We start from the raw sequence: 21191 nt of genomic DNA on the forward strand, positions 1-21191 counted from the left end.
TTGTGGTTTGTTTTTCTTTCTACTCTGGTTCATTTATGCAGCACCAAATGAATGATTTGAACTGGTTACAACATTTAAATCACCATTTTTACATTATTTTATAATAAACATTTGACTAGTGCTTTCAAAAGTGTCTTTTCTCTGTCTGCTGCCTTTCATGTCACAGTTCAGGATATTTGCTAGACCTCAGCAGTCTCAATATTGTCATTATAACATTTTCCTGTCACTAGAGTAATGGGTCACATGACATTTGCAGCCCAGGTGATTGGCTCAAAACAACCGGGCAGAAGAACTGATACACCTGGAAAAGCTCTACTAAAGAGTTGGAAAAAATTGCTCAAGAAGCCTAACCAAAAAAAGTAAAACGTGAACACACTGTACCTGCATTTCTTAACACAACCTGCAAGAGTCATGCATGATATTTAACAACTAGAACATTTGCATAAAGCAGTTATTCTGCATTTCAATAAATGCTCTGCACTGAAACAAAACAATATACGCTACACTTCAGTCTGGTGGTAAAAGCATATTTGTTTCCCTCAATCTTTCATGTTGATGACCCTTATGCATATCACAATAGTTCTGACTCCATGTCATTAGAGATGACATGAGTTCTAACAGAGAGATTTCTAATAAACCTTTGACCGTTCAACAAATGCACACTAAACTCATTGTTTATACTGTTTGGTCAACATATGAGTAGATTATATCGTCACTGCACATTAACCTGGCTTAGCATGACCTTAAATAAAGAAATTGACATCAGCTATCAGAAAATGTTGATTATTTCAAAGGGTTAACACTGTCTTTAAGCAAGGCACTTGACTTGAGGTTTGGTGGGCACTGACCCTCTCATATGTTTAAATAATTTGGAAAAGTAAATACCGAGTCTGGCTGGTAGGAGTGATCATTTGACTTCGCTCAGTCAGGAGCAAAATAAGCAATGATGAATTTGAAGTTGCTTCGAAGAATAGATATGATAGGATCATAGGCATGAAACTACTACACCCTCCTTGGGACTATATTCACTCCCCATCCTAGAACCAACTCCTCCTTATCAGCCAAAGTTGATATTTAGCAAACACTCACACATCTTAAAATACATGTTTTTAAAAATAAAATAAAAAGTACTGTTGGCTTATAGTGCATCTGAAAGGCTGAAAATCAACTTTGTCTGCAACATTTAGATACCCTAGGTCTAGGAATTGAGCTCAAATTGCATTGCAAGTTTAAATCTTTCTTTGCTCTTGCCAAAATTATTTCCTATGGGAAAACAACATATAAACGGAGTGTAATTTAAAAATCCATAGAAACGATTCAGGAGTAAAAACATTTATCACGCTTCCACTCAAATATACCGCGTTGCGTGTCTTTTGCTCCGCCTTGTTCTCCTTATATGGTATAGAACGCACCCAATCGAGACGGAGTGCATTTAGGCCACGCCCACACAGGGAAGCCAACCCAACCCTCTCCATTGACTTTGTATTGCGTGAAACTACCTCCTTGTCCTTTCTTGCTTCTGAGAAAAGAATAAACAATGCCTAAAAAGCAGTGATGGGGTGTACAGCAAACAAGCTAAAAAAAAACTGAATTACAATTTTCTTAGCTACCAAACCGTAAAATCCAGCCTTTAAGGAGACAAAGGTGGACACAGGCAATAAAAAGTGAAACATCAGCGGGAAGAAGGGGTTAATTTGTGGTATCCTCCTGACACTCATGCTTACGTGTGCCTCTCAGGTGTAATAGGGTGGTGAAATTATCCTTTGACATGGTTAAAAAAAGTAAGTTTTTTTTAAAACGCTCGTTTTATGGGGGTTGACAGCTTATAAAAACTTGCGTTCTTGGTTTTTAGCTTGCTTGCTGTACACCCTGTCACATTGCAGCTTTTAGACATTGTTGTTTTTGTTATAACTCAGAAATGACAAGGAGTCAGCTTCACGCAATACAAAGTAAACAGAGAGGGTTGGATTGTTTTCGCTTCCGGTGGGCGTGGTTCAGATTGTGACGCGTGTCGCTCTGTCTTATGTAAACAAACAGGCCTATGTTCTCCTCACGTGCGCGCCAGATTTGAAACGAGGAAGACAATATTTTAGTCCAAAACATACTTTTTTATTCTCGCAAAGCAAACGACTCACTTCAGAAAACTTGGAATAACGTATAGGAGAATCATATGGACTACTTTGATTGTGTTTTGGAGCTTGAGTCTTACAACGATCATTCCTCGTCCTTGTTTTTCCACGAAAGAAAACCTCATCGCAGTTAGAGCAACGTGAAGGTGAGTGTAAATTACATTTGTAAGATGCTGGACAGTTTGTATCAACAAAATGATTAAATAATGTGTGCGCCAGATCATGCTCCAAAGGCTAACATGTTTCTTGAAGCTTCGAAATGAATCTTATCAACCGCGCGCCGTTTCGCTGTCAATCTGTTTTGATAAAACATTTGATAGCCGCTAGGGGGAGTTCATCTTGTGAACCAAGAATCAGTTTGAACATGTTTTATCTTTTCTCTTTACGGTTTGTAGTTTTGTTTTAGTTCAAAAGACAAAAAAGGAGTGAATATTTAATCAACCACCAATTAGCCAGGTCCTCTTAAAAACACGCAAAACATGCAGTACAAATGAACAAAAAGTTATACATACGCTTCATATTTGCGTTAAATGATTATTTCATATAACATTTGCATTACACTGTTTTGACCAGCCGGTGTCGCCAGCACAGGGGTGATTCGACCTTCGACCGCTTAGAGTGAGTGAATCGTTTTTCAAAAGAATCGGTTCAATTGAATCGGGGTTTCGAGAATTGTCCAATCGCTACCACTGTCTATGATCGCTACATGCCTTATCATCTTCTCGAGAGTCTCTTCTGGAAGTCCAATTCAGTTCAGCGAGACGGTTCTTTCAAACTGGTTAACATAACGGAATCTTTTTTTATTATTTATGAATAAGTAGCCTATAATCATAGCCTACATTAATTTTTAATGGGGATATAAACATTTATAACTACACATATTTAAACAATGTTGCACAAAGAAGAAATGAAGGAAACACTTGTCTGTGCAATCTAAATAGCTTTCTGTTTTTTTTTTCTTTCTCAAAATGGCTTTAGAAAGACGGCAGCATCATTATTTTTATTTTTACACAGAGATTATAAGGTCTGTTAGTAAAATCTATAGACTTTAGTCATCTTTGTTGCATTATATGCTAACTGTGACAGTTCAAAATGGGGAAAAAACACTTCTTTTTCCCCAAGTATTAAATATATCTTAATATCAATTTAGATTATCTGATTCCCTCTTTATTGTGAGGCCCTATATCGTTCAATCCCAGATAAATGGAGATCCTAAGGGATAGTTCACCCAAAAATGAAAACGTGATGTTTGTCTGCTTACCCCCAGGCCAGGGCATCCAAGATGTAGGGGTGTTTGTTTCTTCAGTAGAACACAAATGAAGATTTTTACATCCAGCTGTTGCTCGTTTAATGAAATGGGGTCTAAATCTAATTAGACCCAATTGACATGCATTATGCGAGCAATGGTTGGAGTTAAACATTTTCATTTTTGGGTGAACTATTTCTTTAATGCAGCTCCATGAGTAAATTGGTTAATTGTACACATATTTAGTGGTCGAAAACCAAATGTGGGTCTCTTTGCATACAGCTGATACTTTTCTCTTTTAAAAAGGAATGTCTGGATAACAACTAATGTTGTCAATGTAACTCAAAGTGTTAAAGCTGTTTTTAATATCCCTACAGATTGTCATTCTTAATTAATTTTTCTGTCCCCCACCCCTTCAAAACATTAGATTACTCCGTAAATAAACAGCCATTACATTTAAGATCTTCATAAAAAAATATTAACAAAATTATAAAACATTTACCGGGCAAGTTTCCAAATTTTGGCTGATTTGACACGGATTGAACCAATAATATTAAAACACACAATAAAGAACAAAAACAGAGATTTTCAGTATTGTTTGCAAAGTTGCAAAATTCCACAAATTTTTAAAGGCTGGAAACTTAACATGGGAATTAATGGGAATAACCAAAATTACAGTTTATCTTATATTAGTGAATTTAAATGTAGTTGCAAAAAAATCTTGCAGCATAACCTTGGTTAAAACAACCAGATTTAATGCACTTTCAGTTCAATTTCTACCTGCACGTTCCTCAATCACATACACACAACACACTAGTACTCACTGAGGCATTGTGCATTACTCCATAACATGCACATTTGATCAAAAATATAGAAAAAAAAACTAAGTTATATTGTGAAATATATTACTTTAAAATAGTGGACTTTAATTTTAATAGACTTTAAAATGTAATTTATTCCTGTGATCAAAGCTGAATTGTCAGCATCATTTGATCAAAAAAACAAAAACAGCATTTATTTAAAATAGAAATCTTTTATAATTATTTGCACTACTGTTTTTTTGTTTTTTAAAGAAATTAATACTTTTATTCAACAAGGACGTTAAATTGATAAAAAGTGATAGTAAATTTTTACATAGTTACAAAGTGGATTTAATAAATGCTGTTCTTTTTTAACTTATTCATCAATGAATCCTGAAAAAAAGTATCACAGGTTCCAAAAAAATATTAAGCAGCACATCGGTTTCCAACATTGATAACTGAGTATCAAATCAACATATTAGGCATCTGTCTAACCCTTAAAACTTCACTGAGAAAAACAACTAAATATTTTCACTTTTTTCTTAGAACACCTACTATTTAAGTCTTTATGAAATTTAGCGGATGTGATTGATTATCACACTAGCTACAAAAATTTAAATATGATAAGGAACAGATAATTCCAAATAAATCTGAAATATCTTGAGAGCTAATTCATGTTCTAAAAATTGAGTAAAAATAAATATTTTATACTGAATAAACAAGTGAAAAATACTTATTTCTTGCAAAATTTCTGTTGTGTTTATGTATCGACCAATTTTGGGGCATTGTTTAAAATGTTCCAAAATTGTGAAAATGCATAAAAAGATTTCAGTGTAGTCCTAATACATTTATACATTTTAAATTCAAAGCAATACAAATACACGAGTAACGTTCAGCAGGTAAAACATGTTCAACAATTTCTGTAGAATGACCCATATAATATCAATTTGCACTCTCATTAACTAAAATATTTTTAGAGTAAATTGGCTCAAATAAATGGCTATGACTTATTCTACACAAAATAAAATCGAAGTCTGCCTTGCATTTAGTGCAGGATTCTCAGCTACTGCTGGAAATTGCACCACCTAGTGTCTAACCAGCAGTATAATGTATAATGGGTCTAAAAGCGGATACAGCCTATAATGTAAAAGTACATTATGACATTTTGGACTAGTCTAATGTGGATACATTATTCAAATTGATCAGGACAAAACAAACAAAAAAACAAAACAAAAACGTATAACATGTTTACATTTCTACTGCCCTGATTCTCTATGGCCCCTTTTCATAGCAGATAATGGTTATAGTCCAAAAGACCAAAAAAAAAAGTTTCAAGTTTACAAATACCTTGTGTGTCATTACCAGAGTTATCCACCAGTGTTTTTATGTTTTGCTTTTCAGGAGTCCCTTGTTTGTCCTGAGGAGTTAAACCAGGGGTGTCCAAACTCGGCCCTGGAGGGCCACTGTCCTGCAGAGTTTAGCTCCAACTCCTCAACACACCTGCCTAGAAGTTAGTACCCTTAGTAAGACCTTGATTAGCGGGTTCAGATGTGTTTAATTGGGGTTGGACAGTGACCCTTAGGATCAGGATTGGACACCCCTGAGTTAAACTGTCCACTGTTTTTAAAACCATTCTGACATACTCTTTTGGTTTTTCAGCATCTTCTGAACATTCAAACCCCTTTCAGCAGTGACTATGATTTATTTATTTTTTAAAGATATTTTCACACTGAGGAACTTACACACAACATAATGCTTCAGAAAGAAAACGTGTTGATTCAGCGTCACAAAAACTATTCTCGTCGCTTCATAAACTTTTTGTAGAGCCACTGTCGAACAACATTAGGGTAAGTAATTATTGACAGAATTTTAATTTTTGAGTGAACTAATCCTTTAAGGCCTTGATAGTGTGACCTGAATCTGTGATGTTATTTTGAACAACATTGCACCAACATCTGCTTATCCTTTTCTGACCATATCAAACCCAAATGTGAGACATTTAAACTGACCAATCAGATCATTTCAACTTCCCTCACTGTATTAAAGGTGTGTCACCAAATAGCACTTGTGTTAAGAACGATTGGGGGTTGAAAACAGTAAAGCAAATGCATTTGTTCAATTTCAAATATCTCTGATGATTTTCAATCCTACACTAATGTATTTCAAACTTGTTTCACCCCTAAACAAAGAGCGAAGAAGAACTTTGCGGTGAGTATATCGGGGCGAAACCCTGTTTATTAGTGACAGTTAACTGTTAAGAAAGCATTAGATCTAAAATTACACGGTTATAATAGTTTGATTATAAAGTAGCTTGATTATAAAATATATTTGAGACTATCCGCTTGTTAAGTCGCGATGTAAGGAACGCCGTTTCCGGGTCCAAGCCTCAACTCGTTTCACTTGAGAATGCCATTGACGCCCGTTTATGAGCGCGATTTATTCATATTAAACATCAAACGTTTAAAAAAGTTTAACATTTTAAAAACTTACAGTCTACACAACAGTCTCTGTGCTCACAGCGTCAAATACATTAATATTTTAACGATTTAAAAAAAATGAATCACTGTCTGGCCATCTAGAATTTTGGTATGGAGAAAAAGGTTATGATTATAGCTTTTTTTTGTAGTATCACACCACATTGTGTGTGTATATTAGCACCGTTTGTAGTTTTGCTTGTGGTATAAGATAGAGCGGTTGGACCCGGAAGCGCTGCCGTGTGACGTCAGCCTTAACAACCGGATAGATCTGGCTATGAGAGACTATAGTTTGAATGAATCCCTTTTCTTTTTTGACCTTACAGTACAGAATGCCTCTTTCAGCATTATCCAGAATGTGCTGCAAACATTCATTTCATGTGATTTTACCATTCATATATAGTCCTCCACATATAAAGAAGTCTACAGGCTTTCATAGACAACCTAGGAAGTCAGGAAAGCCTAAGGTCTTGTTTTGTAAAAGTTTTGTTACAAGCTGTTCACATTTTAGCGATAAATGTTTTTACGGCCCTTTAAAATTAGTTCTGGGAAATATTTAAGCATCGTCTGTAGCTTCTGAAGGGCAGCACTAAATGATCTTAAACAAAATAAGAAAGATGAACATCCTGATGAAAGAACAGGATGTTCTTTCTTCATCCCTCAACTGTGAAAAGATGGATTTAAAAATCATACTGAAAGGATTCAAATATGCAGATGATGCTGAAAAGAACCTGCAGGACCTGGAAGATAAACGAAGAACTCATTAACAACCATCACAAATTGGATCATCCAGGCAACAGCATTAGGATTTGAGGGTATGCAAACTTTTGAATTTTTATGAATTCAGTTTTAATTTAGTCTTGTAGCATATCTGAAGGATAATAATGTGACATAGCTTATTCAAGTCAATACTAAAAAAAAAAAAACAGATCCCTATTATTGTTACAATTATAAAGATTTAGCAGATTCTGCAAGGTTTAGCCTATGTAGAAACCTATAGCATTCAGCATTTAATGGATTTTTCACTAAAGTTCACCCGAATATTTTTTTCACATCCTACATTTTTGTAGGATGTCCCCACCCCACCCTATGGTCCCCACATGATGTAGTCAGTCATGGACCGACTATAATCATTAGAATGGGAAAATTATATCATTTACGAACACGAATTTCGAACCTAAAACGAACTTTAACGCGCGAAAACATCAGCACTCAAATAAAACAAGGTTTTAAACATATGCCCAGTAATTTGTATGAGTAAAACTAAATTAAAGAAGTCAGTGAGCTCAATGAACGCTCCTTCGCGTTCACTCAGATTTGCTTAGACAATTACTTAATGGTGATTGAATCTGCAAAACCCGACGAAATAACGCTATGAAGCTAAGAAGCATGATGAACAATATCAAATAAATCACAGTCCCTAAATATGCAAATGTCTTAGTCTTACCGCATTATTTTAAAGTTGATCTGGTCACTCGACGAAACCGGTAACGTTAGATGCATGCTGGTCGAGATTCTTACAAAATCTGTATTTGTTTTTAAATAAATGCATTTTACATTGCACTCCTCTCATCTGCGACTGGCCACCTCGAGTTTTTTCGTTTATTAATGCTTCGGTAATTTCACCTGCCTACACACTTAATTACACACTAATGATTGATGCCGTTTTCCATCCTCTCCACTAGGCGGCGTAAGCGGGCTTCACCTTCAGCACAATGCCTTGGCTCCATAGCAACATGACGCTGGATCGCAATGGCCACTACACTTTCAGACCTATTTTAATGACACGAGTCCAGATCGTGCAGATGACAGCTCAGTGACAGACTTAACAACACGTTTTCCTTCCCTACAGCAACATCAACAGGCTGTTGATGAATGGATGCACTCCTGTGTGCTTCAAACTCAGTGGAACCCGTTACTGCCATTTATAAAGCTTAGAAGCATCAGACTATTTATTAATATAACTATGATTATGTTAATCAAAAAGAAGAAAGTCATGCACCTAGGATGGCTTGAGTGTGAGCAAATCATGTAATTTTTCATTTTAAAGTGTACTACTACTTTAAAGCGATATTTGACACAAAAAATAAAAAAATATCATCATTTACTCACCTTCAAGTTGTTCCAACCCTGTATGGGTTGCTTTTTTCTGCTACACAACAAAAGAAATGATGGTAAACCAAGCAGTTGATGGTCCCCATTGACTTCTATAGTAGGAAAAACTATGAACGTCAATGGGGACCATCAACTGTTTGGTTACTGACATTCCTTAAAATATATTCTTTTGTGTTTAGCAGGAGAAAGTAATTCATACAGGTTTGGAACAATTTGAAGGTGAGTAAATGATGACACAATTTCCGTTCTGGGCAAGTGAATTTGTGGCCAGTCACAGGTGACGGGTGAAATCTGATTTTCATACGTTTGAAAAGTAAACTCTTCTGATGGGGTAAGACAGATCAAATGTTCTGCTAAAAGGCGCGCACATAAAATTGTGTTTTAGTTTGTGTGAGGTTTATTTCTTTTTATCTATTTTAAGTAGTTTATCATTCATTATTAAACACATTATATAGCTACATTTAATGGTGTTTAAATGCAGATTGTACTCATTAATATAAAAGATACACACGATCAGATCAGTGTTTAGGTCTGTTTTAATCTGATAAGTGTATCTGCATTTATATGAAAACATGGAAACAGCCGTTGGGGCTAAGAAGTAAACCAAGGCACTGAAGGCAGTCTAATCCTGCTCCTGGTGAGCCACTTTCCTGAGTTTAGCTCCAGCCTCATTAAAAACACCTGAAGCGGCTAATTGAGGTCTTTAGGTTTACTAGAAACTTCCAGGCAGGAGGGTTGGACTGTGTTGGTCTGTGTTTCTAATTCATACAAAATCTATTTACTTGACTAAAAATATATATATTTGCTGTTATCATTTTGAGTTTGACATGTAGAGTTAATAAAGGTCTTGATTAAAAATCTTAAGATTGTGTGTATACGTGGTATTTTTGGTATTAACTGCTTAGTGTATGTGAATGTCCTGAGTTTAGATCCTCCTATTGCTTATGTTAAATTGTTGGCATTATATTCAACAAAGTTTCCCAAAACAGTTTCCAAAAACACAAACTGACCAAATAAAGCTCAATGGCTTCAGACATAAAGCCCTGTGATTTAAAGATCCCTGTTGTTAATATAATTAACCTCAATTTAAAACATAAATTACCTTGAAAACCTGTGTTAAATATCAAGACTCGGTAGCTCAGATGATAAAACATTGTGCTGCAATCATGGAGACCCGAGTTCAAATCTCACTATTGCTAACATTAAATAGTTTGCATTATATCCAACAAAGAGCCCAAATGCCAGCATTCAGTGTGAAAGTCATGTGGCCTAAGTGACTAAACACATGTTCTCTGGTGGCCGAACTGTGATTGATGCTTGGGTTCAATTCTCACTGCTGACAACTTTATTGTAAAATGAAAAGTCACATACAAGATACCAGTGAAATATAAGTTCCTTCACAGGCTGAGACAAGAGATCTGTGGCTCAATGGTATGAGCGCTGCCTCACGGGTTCAGAGGTTGCTGGTTCGATCCCAGCCAGATCTCTATAATAGGGGTTCAAGTCCCACTATTGCTGACTTTAAACTCTTCTCATCAGACAAGATGTCCTAAAAACCAGTTACTGTCACAAGATCCATGATGGGCGAGTGGATAAAAACACACTCTCTGAGGATGAGGCTGTGATGAAGACACGGGTTCAAATCTCACTTTAACTGCTTTATTGGAAACTCTCAGGATAACAGTGAAGTATAAGTTCCTTCACATGTTGAGACAAGAGACCTGTGGCTCAATGGTATGAGCGCTGCCTCACGGGTTCAGAGGTTGCTGGTTCGATCCCAGCCGGGTCTCTGCGATACGAGTGAATGTGGTGTGTGTGTGTGTGTGAGAGTGAGTGGCGCGCCCAAAGGAGGGGGATACCGGTGCGGTCTCCCCCGGAGCTTCCGGCACAATCTCCAGCAGGGGTTATACTTTTGGACACAAGAGAGAAAAATAAATAATAATATATAAAAATGCTCAACCGCCGTCCCTTCACCACCCGTTTAGGTTCCCATCGTTTGCTTTCCAAAGGGGAGGCCCTTCAAAAAGAAAACGATGGGAACCTACATGTTCAGCACAATAAAACACACACACATTATATACATTACCTGTCCATGAGCAGAAGTCCATCATTACAGCCGACGTCTGTCCACACGACTCTGAGCTCGGCTTCTGCTGGACGGGTTTACGCTCCACAACACATCACTGATTCTGTAGAGTCACGGCACAAACAAACACACGTTACACACTGAATAAAACAGAATTAAACACTAAAACAACAGTATACAATGAGATCTGTTATAGATCAGTAATGTTGTATCAATCGTTTCGTTTTAGCCCTGATTATGATGATGATAATTCAACGACTGACAAAATTATGAAAACACTGAATAAGAAATAAAAACTAAATCCTTTCAACAACAAAAAAACCCCATCAGAACAAGATTACAGAAATGATACACAACGAAGTGTCTGGTCAATGTTTGATTCTTGTAGTAATATTATGACAGGTTTAATTAAAACAGCATTTTAAAGGCTGTGTAATTCACTCAAATCCCCACAGGAGGGCGAGACACTTTTAAGTTCATTGGAGTGGATTTGCAGCGGTGTAATTCACACTAATTCTAAAGGCTGTGTTTTCCTCTCATATTCCAGTCATAACAGGAAGTAGAAAAGCCCGAAGCAGCAGAAGAACACCAGAGCTCCACACACTCCTGCTGACTCTCACAGCAACCCAGAAACCACTGCAATATCCTTCTTATTCCACTTTATAGTGTGATTATCAGAGGCGATTCATTCAGAGACTGAAGAGGAAACGCGGACACTAGCGAGTGATTTGCTCTGTAGCGCGTGCACGTCATTTGACAAGAGAAATTGACTTTATGCGGAAATTTACTTACAGGTGAGTCGCGTGACACTCGGTCCCTCATTGTATCCGTCTGTGTGTCAGTTTTATTAGCGGTTGAGCTGGAATATGTGCTGTTAAAGTGATATTTAGAGCTGTCATGTCATCTGCAGGATCTGCACGTGTTGTTGTGACTGTCATCAAGCGTCATGTTGTCAAGCAGCCGAAGAGTCAGACTGAAGGTGAAACCGCTTCTGCCGCCTAGAGGAGCGGAGGGGAAACGGACCTTTACTTTCGTGTGATAAAAAAATCGAGAAAGTCTGGTCGCTCGTGTATATAAATGTATTTTAACAAATGAGCAGAGATGACAGAACAAAAATCCATTTAAGTTCATTAGACTCGATATGTAGTGGTGTAATACACTAAAATCACCACAGGAGGGCAGAATAATTTTAAATTCTTTAGACTCGATTTGCAGTGGCGTAATTCACTCAATTCAACACAGAAGGGCGAAAATTCATAAAAATCACCACAGGAGAGCAAAACTATTTTAAGAACATTATACTGGATTTGCAGTGTAATTCATAAAAATCACCACAGGAGGGCGGAATAATTTATAGAAAATTTGACTCGATTTGCAGTGTTGTAATTCATAAATATCACCACAGGAGGGCGGAATAATTGTAAATTCTTTAGACTTGATTTGCTGTGGTGTAATTAAAAAGAAAAAATCAGCATGGGAGGGCAAAATATTTGAAAATGCATTATACTCGATTTGCAGTGGTGTAATTCATAAAAAATCACCACAGGAGGTCGAAATAATTGTAAGAAAACTTGACTTAATTTGCAGGAGTGTACTTCATAAATATCACTACAGGAGGGCGAAACAATTTTAAGAACATTTTACCCGATTTGCATTGGTGTAATTCATAAATATCACCACAGGAGGGCGAAACTTTTAGATCATACACATTTTTGGCACATATATTTATTTACAAAGATAGGGCATAAACAAATCACAGACACTGATACAGTTGGTACAAAGAATGTCAAACTGCTCTTCACACATGATACATATACATAAAAAAAATTCTATAAGAGTAGCTTTGGCTTTATCACAATTTATTAATAAATCTAAAGAAATACTTTGAAACATGGTGTGTGTGTTTATTTCTGGACAGAGAAGTCAATGAGTTATCGATTAATGATGAGCATCTTTTACCAGCTCAAACATACGTTAAGATGAACTTTAAATCTAAAACCGCTTCATTTCGTCACGGGCTCTGTGGCGCAGCGGATAGTCGTCTCCCTTTCAGACCTGAAAGTTCTGGTTCATATCCCACATTTGTTAAAGTTATTCCTCATTTAACACAAAGCTCTGGATAAAACCTGTTCAAACGCTCCTCATCTCTGCAGTCTCAGTGGCTCAGGAGAGAAAGAGATGCGTTTCAATCGCAGCGTCCTGAGTTCAAGTCCCACTATTGCTGACTTTAAACTCTTCTCATTAGACAAGATGTCCTGAAAACCAGTCACGGTCACGAGATCCATGATGGGCGAGTGGATAAACACACACTCTCTGAGGACGAGGCTGTGATGAAGACACGGGTTCAAATCTCACTGCTGACAACTTTATTGTAAAATCAAAAGTCACATACGAAATAACAGTGAAGTATAAGTTCCTTCACAGGCTGAGACAAGAGATCTGTGGCTCAATGGTATGAGCGCTGCCTCACGGGTTCAGAGGTTGCTGGTTCGATCCCAGCCAGATCTCTATAATAGGGGTTCAAATCCCACTATTGCTGACTTTAAACTCTTCTCATCAGACAAGATGTCCTGAAAACCAGTTACTGTCACAAGATCCATGATGGGCGAGTGGATAAAAACACACTCTCTGAGGACGAGGCTGTGATGAAGACACAGGTTCAAATCTCACTTTAACTGCTTTATTGGAAACTCTCAGGATAACAGTGAAGTATAAGTTCCTTCACATGTTGAGACAAGAGACCTGTGGCTCAATGGTATGAGCGCTGCCTCACGGGTTCAGAGGTTGCTGGTTCGATCCCAGCCGGGTCTCTGCGATACGAGCGAATGTGGTGTGGTGTGGTGTGTGTGTGAGTGGCGCGCCCAAAGGAGGGGGATACCGGTGTGGTCTCCCCCCGGAGCTTCCGGCACAATCTCCAGCAGGGGTTATACTTTTGGACACAAGAGAAAAAAAATAAATTAATATATAAAAATGCTCAACCGCCGTCCCTTCCCCACCCGTTTAGGTTCCCATCGTTTGCTTTCAAAAGGGGAGGCCCTTCAAAAAGAAAACGATGGGAACCTACATGTTCAGCACAATAAAACACACACACACACATTATATACATTACCTGTCCATGAGCAGAAGTCCATCATTACAGCCGACGTCTGTCCACACGACTCTGAGCTCGGCTTCTGCTGGACGGGTTTACGCTCCACAACACATCACTGATTCTGTAGAGTCACGGCACAAACAAACACACGTTACACACTGTATAAATCTGAATTAAACACTAAAACAACAGTATACAATGAGATCTGTTATAGATCTGTAATGTTGTATCAATCGTTTCGTTTTAGCCCTGATTATGATGATGATAATTCAACGACTGACAAAATTATGAAAACACTGAATAAGAAATAAAAACTAAATCCTTTCAAAAAAAAAAAAAAAAAACATCAGAACAAGATTATAGAAATGATACACAATGAAGTGTCTGGTCAATGTTTGATTCTTGTAGTAATATTATGACAGGTTTAATTAAAACAGCATTTTAAAGGCTGTGTAATTCACCCAAATCACCACAGGAGGGCGAGACACTTTTAAGTTCATTAGAGTGGGTTTGCAGCGGTGTAATTCACACTAATTCTAAAGGCTGTGTTTTCCTCTCATATTCCAGTCATAACAGGAAGTAGAAAAGCCCGAAGCAGCAGAAGAACACCAGAGCGCCACACACTCCTGCTGACTCTCACAGCAATCCAGAAACCACTGCAATATCCTTCTTATTCCACTTTATAGTGTGATTATCAGAGGCGATTCATTCAGAGACTGAAGAGGAAACGCGGACACTAGCGAGTGATTTGCTCTGTAGCGCGTGCACGTCATTTGACAAGAGAAATTGACTTTATGCGGAAATGTACTTACAGGTGAGTCGCGTGACACTCGGCCCCTCATTTGATCCGTCTGTGTGTCAGTTTTATTAGCGGTTAAGCTGGAATATGTGCTGTTAAAGTGATATTTAGAGCTGTCATGTCATCTGCAGGATCTGCACGTGTTGTTGTGACTGTCATCAAGCGTCATGTTGTCAAGCAGCCGAAGAGTCAGACTGAAGGTGAAACCGCTTCTGCCGCCTAGAGGAGCGGAGGGGAAACGGACCTTTACTTTCGTGTGATTAAAAATCGAGAAAGTCTGGTCGCTCGTGTATATAAATGTATTTTAACAAATGAGCAGAGATGACAGAACAAAAATCCATTTAAGTTCATTAGACTCGATATGTAGTGGTGTAATACACTAAAATCACCACAGGAGGGCAGAATAATTTTAAATTCTTTAGACTCGATTTGCAGTGGCGTAATTCACTCAATTCAACACAGAAGGGCGAAAATTCATAAAAATCACCACAGGAGAGCAAAACTATTTTAAGAACATTATACTGGATTTGCAGTGTAATTCAAAAATATCACCACAGGAGGGCGGAATAATTGTAAATTCTTTAGACTTGATTTGCTGTGGTGTAATTAAAAAGAAAAAATCAGCATGGGAGGGCAAAATATTTGAAAATGCATTATACTCGATTTGCAGTGGTGTAATTCATAAAAATCACCACAGGAGGGCGGAATAATTTATAGAAAATTTGACTCGATTTGCAGTGTTGTAGTTCATAAATATCACCACAGGAGGGCGGAATAATTGTAAATTCTTTAGACTTGATTTGCTGTGGTGTAATTAAAAAGAAAAAATCAGCATGGGAGGGCAAAATATTTGAAAATGCATTATACTCGATTTGCAGTGGTGTAATTCATAAAAAATCACCACAGGAGGTCGAAATAATTGTAAGAAAACTTGACTTAATTTGCAGGAGTGTACTTCATAAATATCACTACAGGAGGGCGAAACAATTTTAAGAACATTTTACCCGATTTGCATTGGTGTAATTCATAAATATCACCACAGGAGGGCGAAACTTTTAGATCATACACATTTTTGGCACATATATTTATTTACAAAGATAGGGCATAAACAAATCACAGACACTGATACAGTTGGTACAAAGAATGTCAAACTGCTCTTCACACATGATACATATACATAAAAAAAATTCTATAAGAGTAGCTTTGGCTTTATCACAATTTATTAATAAATCTAAAGAAATACTTTGAAACATGGTGTGTGTGTTTATTTCTGGACAGAGAAGTCAATGAGTTATCGATTAATGATGAGCATCTTTTACCAGCTCAAACATACGTTAAGATGAACTTTAAATCTAAAACCGCTTCATTTCGTCACGGGCTCTGTGGCGCAGCGGATAGTCGTCTCCCTTTCAGACCAGAAAGTCCTGGTTCAAATCCCACATTTGTTAAAGTTATTCCTCATTTAACACAAAGCTCTGGATAAAACCTGTTCAAACGCTCCTCATCTCTGCAGTCTCAGTGGCTCAGGAGAGAAAGAGATGCGTTTCAATCGCAGCGTCCTGAGTTCAAGTCCCACTATTGCTGACTTTAAACTCTTCTCATTAGACAAGATGTCCTGAAAACCAGTCACGGTCACGAGATCCATGATGGGCGAGTGGATAAACACACACTCTCTGAGGACGAGGCTGTGATGAAGACACGGGTTCAAATCTTACTGCTGACAACTTTATTGTAAAATCAAAAGTCACATACGAAATAACAGTGAAGTATAAGTTCCTTCACAGGCTGAGACAAGAGATCTGTGGCTCACTGGTATGAGCGCTGCCTCACGGGTTCAGAGGTTGCTGGTTCGATCCCAGCCAGATCTCTATAATAGGGGTTCAAATCCCACTATTGCTGACTTTAAACTCTTCTCATCAGACAAGATGTCCTAAAAACCAGTTACTGTCACAAGATCCATGATGGGCGAGTGGATAAAAACACACTCTCTGAGGATGAGGCTGTGATGAAGACACAGGTTCAAATCTCACTTTAACTGCTTTATTGGAAACTCTCAGGATAACAGTGAAGTATAAGTTCCTTCACATGTAGAGACAAGAGACCTGTGGCTCAATGGTATGAGCGCTGCCTCACGGGTTCAGAGGTTGCTGGTTCGATCCCAGCCGGGTCTCTGCGATACGAGCGAATGTGGTGTGTGTGTGTGAGAGTGAGTGGCGCGCCCAAAGGAGGGGGATACCGGTGTGGTCTCCCCCCGGAGCTTCCGGCACAATCTCCAGCAGGGGGTTATACTTTTGGACACAAGGAGAGGGAAGAAAAATTAATATATAAAAATGCTCAACCGCCGTCCCTTCCCCACCCGTTTAGGTTCACATCGTTTGCTTTCCAAAGGTGAGGCCCTTCAAAAAGAAAACGATGGGAACCTACATGTTCAGCACAATAACACACACACACACATTATATACATTACCTGTCCATGAGCAGAAGTCCATCATTACAGCCGACGTCTGTCCACACGACTCTGAGCTCGGCTTCTGCTGGACGGGTTTACGCTCCACAACACATCACTGATTCTGTAGACAAAATTATGAAAACACTGAATAAGAAATAAAAACTAAATCCAATTAAAGAAAAACATCAGAACAAGATTATAGAAATGATACGCAATGAAGTGTCTGGTCAATGTTTAATGCTTGTAGTCATTTTATGACAGGTTTAATTAAAACAGCATTTTAAAGGCTGTGTAATTCACACAAATCACCACAGGAGGGCGAGACACTTTTAAGTTCATTGGAGTGGATTTGCAGCGGTGTAATTCACACTAATTCTAAAGGCTGTGTTTTCCTCTCATATTCCAGTCATAACAGGAAGTAGAAAAGCCCGAAGCAGCAGAAGAACACCAGAGCTCCACACACTCCTGCTGACTCTCACAGCAATCCAGAAACCACAGCAATATCCTTCTTATTCTACTTTAGAGTGTGATTATCAGAGGCGATTCATTCAGAGACTGAAGAGGAAACGCGAACACTAACGAGTGATTTGCTCTGTGGCGCGTGCACGTCATTTGACAAGAGAAATTGACTTTATGCGGAAATTTACTTACAGGTGAGTCGCGTGACACTCGGCCCCTCATTATATCCGTCTGTGTGTCAGTTTTATTAGCGGTTGAGCTGGAATATGTGCTGTTAAAGTGATATTTAGAGCTGTCATGTCATCTGCAGGATCTGCACGTGTTGTTGTGACTGTCATCAAGCGTCATGTTGTCAAGCAGCCGAAGAGTCAGACTGAAGGTGAAACCGCTTCTGCCGCCTAGAGGAGCGGAGGGGAAACGGACCTTTACTTTCGTGTGATAAAAAAATCGAGAAAGTCTGGTCGCTCGTGTATATAAATGTATTTTAACAAATGAGCAGAGATGACAGAAAAAAAATCCATTTAAGTTCATTAGACTCGATATGTAGTGGTGTAATACACTAAAATCACCACAGGAGGGCAGAATAATTTTAAATTCTTTAGACTCGATTTGCAGTGGCGTAATTCACTCAATTCAACACAGAAGGGCGAAAATTCATAAAAATCCCCACAGGAGAGCAAAACTATTTTAAGAACATTATACTGGATTTGCAGTGTAATTCATAAAAATCACCACAGGAGGGCGAAATAATTTAAAGAAAATTTGACTCGATTTGCAGTGTTGTAGTTCATAAATATCACCACAGGAGGGCGGAATAATTGTAAATTCTTTAGACTTGATTTGCTGTGGTGTAATTAAAAAGAAAAAATCAGCATGGGAGGGCAAAATATTTGAAAATGCATTATACTCGATTTGCAGTGGTGTAATTCATAAAAATCACCACAGGAGGTCGAAATAATTGTAAGAAAATTTTACCTGATTTGCAGGAGTGTACTTCATAAATATCACTACAGGAGGGCGAAACAATTTTAAGAACATTTTACCTGATTTGCAGTGGTGTAATTCATAAAAATCACCACAGGAGGGCGAAACTTTTAGATCATACACATTTTTGGCACATATATTTATTTACAAAGATAGGGCACAAACAAATCACAGACACTGATACAGTTGGTACAAAGAATGTCAAACTGCTCTTCACACATGATACATATACATAAAAAAACATTCTATAAGAGTAGCTTTGGCTTTATCACAATTGATTAATAAATCTAAAGAAATACTTTGAAACATGGTGTGTGTGTGTTTATTTCTGCACAAAGAAGTCAATAAGTTATCAATCAATGATGAGCATCTTTTACCAGCTCAAACATACGTTAAGATGAACTTTAAATCTAAAACCGCTTCATTTCCTCACGGGCTCTGTGGCGCAGCGGATAGTCGTCTCCCTTTCAGACCAGAAAGTTCTGGTTCATATCCCACATTTGTTAAAGTTATTCCTCATTTAACACAAAGCTCTGGATAAAACCGGTTCAAACGCTCCTCATCTCTGCAGTCTCAGTGGCTCAGGAGAGAAAGAGATACGTTTCAATTGCAGCGTCCTGAGTTCAAATCCCACTATTGCTGACTTTAAACTCTTCTCATTAGAGAAGATGTCCTGAAAACCAGTCACGGTCACGAGATCCATGATGGGCGAGTGGATAAACACACACTCTCTGAGGATGAGGCTGTGCTGAAGACACGGGTTCAAATCTCACTTTAACTGCTTTATTGGAAACTCTCAGGATAACAGTGAAGTATAAGTTCCTTCACATGTTGAGACAAGAGACCTGTGGCTCAATGGTATGAGCGCTGCCTCACGGGTTCAGAGGTTGCTGGTTCGATCCCAGCCGGGTCTCTGCGATACGAGCGAATGTGGTGTGTGTGTGAGAGTGAGTGGCGCGCCCAAAGGAGGGGGATACCGGTGCGGTCTCCCCCCGGAGCTTCCGGCACAATCTCCAGCAGGGGTTATACTTTTGGACACAAGAGAGAAAGAAAAAAAAAATTAATATATAAAAATGTTCAACCGCCGTCCCTTCCCCACCCGTTTAGGTTCCCATCGTTTGCTTTCCAAAGGGGAGGCCCTTCAGAAAGAAAACGATGGGAACCTACATGTTCAGCACAATAAAACACACACACACATTATATACATTACCTGTCCATGAGCAGAAGTCCATCATTACAGCCGACGTCTGTCCACACGACTCTGAGCTCGGCTTCTGCTGGACGGGTTTACGCTCCACAACACATCACTGATTCTGTAGACAAAATTATGAAAACACTGAATAAGAAATAAAAACTAAATCCAATTAAAGAAAAACATCAGAACAAGATTATAGAAATGATACGCAATGAAGTGTCTGGTCAATGTTTAATGCTTGTAGTCATTTTATGACAGGTTTAATTAAAACAGCATTTTAAAGGCTGTGTAATTCACACAAATCACCACAGGAGGGCGAGACACTTTTAAGTTCATTAGAGTGGGTTTGCAGCGGTGTAATTCACACTAATTCTAAAGGCTGTGTTTTCCTCTCATATTCCAGTCATAACAGGAAGTAGAAAAGCCCGAAGCAGCAGAAGAACACCAGAGCTCCACACACTCCTGCTGACTCTCACAGCAATCCAGAAACCACAGCAATATCCTTCTTATTCCACTTTATAGTGTGATTATCAGAGGCGATTCATTCAGAGACTGAAGAGGAAACGCGAACACTAGCGAGTGATTTGCTCTGTAGCGCGTGCACGTCATTTGACAAGAGATATGTTGAAAGTTACTTACAGGTGAGTCGCGTGACACTCGGTCCCTCATTGTATCCGTCTGTGTGTCAGTTTTATTAGCGGTTGAGCTGGAATATGTGCATACAGTTTTGAGGTACAGATTTACTACATTCTAACGAGATCGAGCTAATCTTCCTGATCTATAAGCAACATTGTCAGAATGATTAGATTTGCATCTGTGCATCTGATTGGCACTGTTATGCTGATAGGATTAGGACTGGTGACACTGAAATGTATGGGGTGTGTCCCTTTTACCTATACAACATTTGCATTCCTTTGTTAAGATTGTCTCCTCCTTTACTGTGTAAATCCCTCCCCTTGAAATGTGGATAAAGTACAATGTATACTGTTTAGAATTAGACTTGGACGACTGCCACAGACGGCACGTGTGTTTCTCAAAGAGGAACGCCTGCCCGAAAGATATACCCAAGTTCTCCTGGTCTTCATTTCTGAGTTTCCAACAATGGGAACCTACATGTTCAGCTCAGTAAAACACACACACACACATTATATACATTACCTGTCCATGAGCAAAAATCCATCATTACAGCCGATGTCTGTCCACACGACTCTGAGCTCGGCTTCTGCTGGCTTACTGTAATCCTCCAAACACATTCCTTCTGTAAGGAAAGACATACATTTAAAACGACATTAAACCATATTCAATATGTGGAAGTTTGTTACACGATATTGCCAAAATTATTGGGATATCCATCCAAATTATTG

General features: G+C 38.3%; 3 long non-coding RNA genes across 6 annotated transcripts; 2 read left to right on the forward strand and 1 right to left on the reverse strand.

Moving 5' to 3' along the window:
- The first annotated feature begins 2016 nt into the window (after positions 1-2016).
- LOC137049521 (uncharacterized) lies at positions 2017-8739 on the forward strand. Of its 2 annotated transcripts, XR_010899631.1 has the most exons (4): positions 2017-2275; positions 5577-6022; positions 7364-7464; positions 8335-8739. It is a non-coding gene; the product is annotated as an uncharacterized lncRNA (long non-coding RNA). The 2 variants fall into 2 exon arrangements; XR_010899632.1 differs by lacking the exon at positions 5577-6022.
- Positions 8740-10358: 1619 nt separating this feature from the next.
- Positions 10359-21191, reverse strand: LOC137049519 (uncharacterized). Of its 2 annotated transcripts, none has more exons than XR_010899628.1 (10): positions 20986-21191; positions 19843-19945; positions 18692-19660; positions 17841-18623; positions 17208-17310; positions 14754-14959; positions 13960-14062; positions 11643-11848; positions 10851-10953; positions 10359-10673 (listed from the first exon to the last, which is right to left on the reverse strand). It is a non-coding gene; the product is annotated as an uncharacterized lncRNA (long non-coding RNA). The 2 variants fall into 2 exon arrangements; XR_010899627.1 differs by lacking the exon at positions 20986-21191 and adding an exon at positions 20467-20545.
- Positions 11050-18091, forward strand: LOC137049520 (uncharacterized). 2 transcript variants are annotated; one of them, XR_010899630.1, is made up of 5 exons: positions 11050-11644; positions 11761-11829; positions 14509-14755; positions 17596-17842; positions 17959-18091. It is a non-coding gene; the product is annotated as an uncharacterized lncRNA (long non-coding RNA). The 2 variants fall into 2 exon arrangements; XR_010899629.1 differs by lacking the exons at positions 14509-14755; positions 17596-17842; positions 17959-18091 and adding an exon at positions 12536-13454 and having other exon boundaries at positions 11053-11644; positions 11761-12399.

This window comes from Pseudorasbora parva, chromosome 20 (genome assembly GCF_024679245.1).
Source record: "Pseudorasbora parva isolate DD20220531a chromosome 20, ASM2467924v1, whole genome shotgun sequence".
NCBI lineage: Eukaryota > Metazoa > Chordata > Actinopteri > Cypriniformes > Gobionidae > Pseudorasbora > Pseudorasbora parva.